Genomic DNA, 3834 nt, shown 5'->3' on the forward strand with positions numbered 1-3834 from the left:
TCGACAATTAAAGAAATAATCGCATATAAACATTTAAACAGAACATACTATGCTAAAAGTTATTTATAATTTTATACCAAAATTTAATATCTAACGATTACAAATATTGTAACCTTGTAATATAACTACCTTTTTAATGTGTATGATGTTGTGCGATTACAGCGCTCCAACGGTGAAACACGCACTTCCTATGATTCTCGAAATAATCAATATTTCTGATCGATTTTTAAGTGAGAAGAATGACGGAAAGAAACACATCTTATCTCTGTAGAGAAGAAATTATTATTCAAAAGAATCGTCCAGAAAGAAGTATCATCTAAAAGGTAAAAATATAAATCAATAGCTGTTAGATTAATATTTATATTGTGAATTTTTAAGATAAAATTGTATTTTTAGCTTCAACTCAAGGTAAGATTTAACCAAATAATTATTACATACTTTTCAACAATTAGAGAAATAATCGCATATAAACATCTAAACAGAACATACTATGCTAAAACTTATTTATAACTTTATACCAAAATTTAATTTCAGTTCTAACCAGTAAAAATATTGTAACCTTGTAATTGATTAACTTATTGTTGTATATATCATCACCCATCCCCTACTATTTTCTCAATTGCTGGACGAAACCTTATTACGGAGAGTCATTCGGCTATGATCATTTCATTAATTTCGTGACAATAACACGCATTACGTTCCATTATGTCCATATTTTCTAACCTATCGGTAGCGTCTCTTCGATAGCGTCGTTTATTCGACACTCTTTTACTTCCATTTATACCACATTAAGAGTATCATTTAATTAATACACGTATGTTTAACGATTAATTGAGTATTACGGTAATAAAATCGTGTAATACTTTGAAATTTTTCGCGTCGATTTTTCTTCACTCGTACGGTTACTGGTAGCTTATCTCGTACATTTCTTTAGTAGAATTCGAGGTGATTATTATTTCATTTTTACACGTATGCCTTTATTTAACATATTTGTTCTAACTTTTGGTTTCTTTTTGTGCAGATTATTCGTTGATTCTAGAGATAGGATAGAGACGCCACGATTATTGTTGGACAATCTGATATTCTTTGACGGAAATTGGTAACATTTCATTAATTTTAGGTATACACAAGCGATCGATGCGTGATTAAACGAGTCAAAGCAAGATTTCACACGCGTTTTTTGTAATATTATTTCTTAAATACATTTGGCCGTGAAAGTTTGACTTGTAAAACATTTTTGAATATTTATGACACTTGACGTGATATATTATTAATGTGCATACTTCCTACTCTAATAATGAACATTCAAAATACAATACTCGTCTTTCATTTACAGTATTCAATATTGAGATATACTTTATAATTTACAACTAATATCTTTAATACATACATTCAAGTTTCTTTACAATCATTTTCTAGAAAAATAGCAGTATTTTTTAAATGAACTTATCCTTCGCCCTTCTCCAATTAATCAGCTTTATTTTCAGAAAATTTTAGCGACCGCGCGCAATGTGGTCGATAGAGTCAGTGTTTGTTGCGAAATATTTTTATATTTTTCTGAGCAAAATGGCTCTTATTAATTATTATTAATCTATTTAAATTTAATTCGCGAAGTTAGAGCCAGTGAGTTCGCCGATTGTTACTTAAACATGCGCGTCTTTTATTTTTCTTTTTTTGTACTTTTTCTTATTCAACACCCGTTTTTTCGGTATTAGAGTCAGTGCTCAAGAGGATAAGGCCTCTCCAGGAGATCAAGATCGTAAGTAGTTTCATATATTGTACTTCAGTTTATTCAGTTTTCCAAATTTAACAGCAAGTACATATAATGTTTAATGTTTTGTTTCAGACGCTTCACATCAGCATTAATTTTTGGGGGGAATTCCAACGATGGAATTCCCTCTACAGTTAAGAATGTAAGAATCTTTCATTATTTCGAACTTGAGATTCTGCTTTGCTTTTAAATACAAATTCTAATGTTTTATGTTCTGTTACAGATTCTCCACAGTCTCCAATTCCCCTAATCCTCTACGAATCTCACGATGCTTCAAAAACAAAAAATGTAAGTACTTTAGCATATTGTAATTGAAATAATACAATTCTCTGTAGTTCTCTTTCCATTGAAATCTAATGTAAAATTATAACTAAAATAAAAACAGTTCAAAATATTAGAGTTCAATTTTTTATCATTATTAAAATTTAAATTTTCACAAATAACACTGTATCTTTGTGCTTTTCAAGAAACTTTTCAAGAAACTGCTTGATGAGGATCTTCACGATGACTTTCCTTGGTCAAGTGCAGCATCGATGATAATGTTTTTCGCAGTGAGTCGCATGCATTTATGTTCCTCCGGTCACTCAATCATGTCGTAGGATGAAAGGTCCGAATCGATACGAGTGACTGGTTGTATACGTAGAGTTTTTGATGAGCATAGTGACCTCGGATATTTCCTATATCCGTGAGTAGTAACATTTTTTCAGAATTTTTATGTATTATATCAGGATAGGACTTCTTGCACATCGCAATTTTAACAATTAGTTTGAATATAAATATACAATTATAGTAATTACTTGTAAAATCAAAATATATTCAATATAAATTTTTGGAAAAGCAAAATATCCATATGAATAGATTATAAATAATTATTATTAAAATGATTTCGTTTGAGCATTTCGTAGCAGAGAAGACGGATACCCTCCGACTTCGTTGCAATAAAAGATGCAGTTATTACTTATTGATATACTAGTAATATATTTTATTATGGTAAATAATAATTGGTGTAATAATTAATAATTTTTAACTTCATCTTCCCTTTTATAATATATAATTTTTTATATTAAATGATTTAATTAATTTAATTTTATAATTATAAACTTCAGTGCAATTTGAAATATATAGTAGATTAGAATTCTTTTCGTAGAAAAATGTATGAAATTTTATGTGCAGGAAGATACTTCGTGACAGGTAGATTTTTGAATCAAAGCAATAACTTTGATCACAGTTTTCGCATTTTCAAAAATGTGCTTTGATAAAGAAGTCGCCTGAGGTTATTTCTATTAGTTGTTTGATTTTGTTTGTTTGAGTTAATTGTTAGAGTGTTCATAATACGTTTTTTTAACAAATTCAAGTCTTGTTCATTGTCTTTATTCTCTTGCAATTTCAATAATTTCTGATAAATTATAAGAGTAGAGTCATAACAGTTTGAAATAACGCAATAGTCCGTTAGATACAAATTACGTAAACTAATCATTTTCTTAGTTCAGGATTTTCAGATTTAATCCCTTCCGTGTTCATTGTCAGGATCTCACTCACGTGCCCAGGTGCTACTTGGGTGGGTGAAAGGCATTGGGCACGATGACCATAGTTTGTAATTTTATAAAACAATTTCTCAGCGACTGACAGTGTGTTAGCGTATCGTGCACGACGTATTTTCCGCATATGTATGTGTGGTTAGGATGTGGAATTGCGTCGTTTTTATTGTTCCATTCATTATAAGTTGAAATATTTAAAATATTTATAACTAATTTAAAGAACTATGAATTTAATACCTAAAAGTAATAAATACACCATAATTACATTATTATTATTATAACTATACTATCAATTATAATAATGATTCTAAGTCAAATTGCGCATGCAATTTCTATAGAAATTATATATATTTTGATGTATTTCACATATAACTATAATATAAAGGTGTTTTAATCACGTTTTACGCAATGGTCGCTAGCCATTGTCAGTCGATTTCAGGAAAATGGTACGTAAATTAGAGTGTGAAAGTTGTGCGTTAAGCTCGGGTGTCGGAGGCGTCCCGGGACGTCCTCTCTAGTTTAGGT

This window comes from Frieseomelitta varia, unplaced genomic scaffold (assembly GCF_011392965.1).
Source record: "Frieseomelitta varia isolate USP_RPSP 00005682 unplaced genomic scaffold, Fvar_1.2 scaffold_279, whole genome shotgun sequence".
Lineage (NCBI taxonomy): Eukaryota > Metazoa > Arthropoda > Insecta > Hymenoptera > Apidae > Frieseomelitta > Frieseomelitta varia.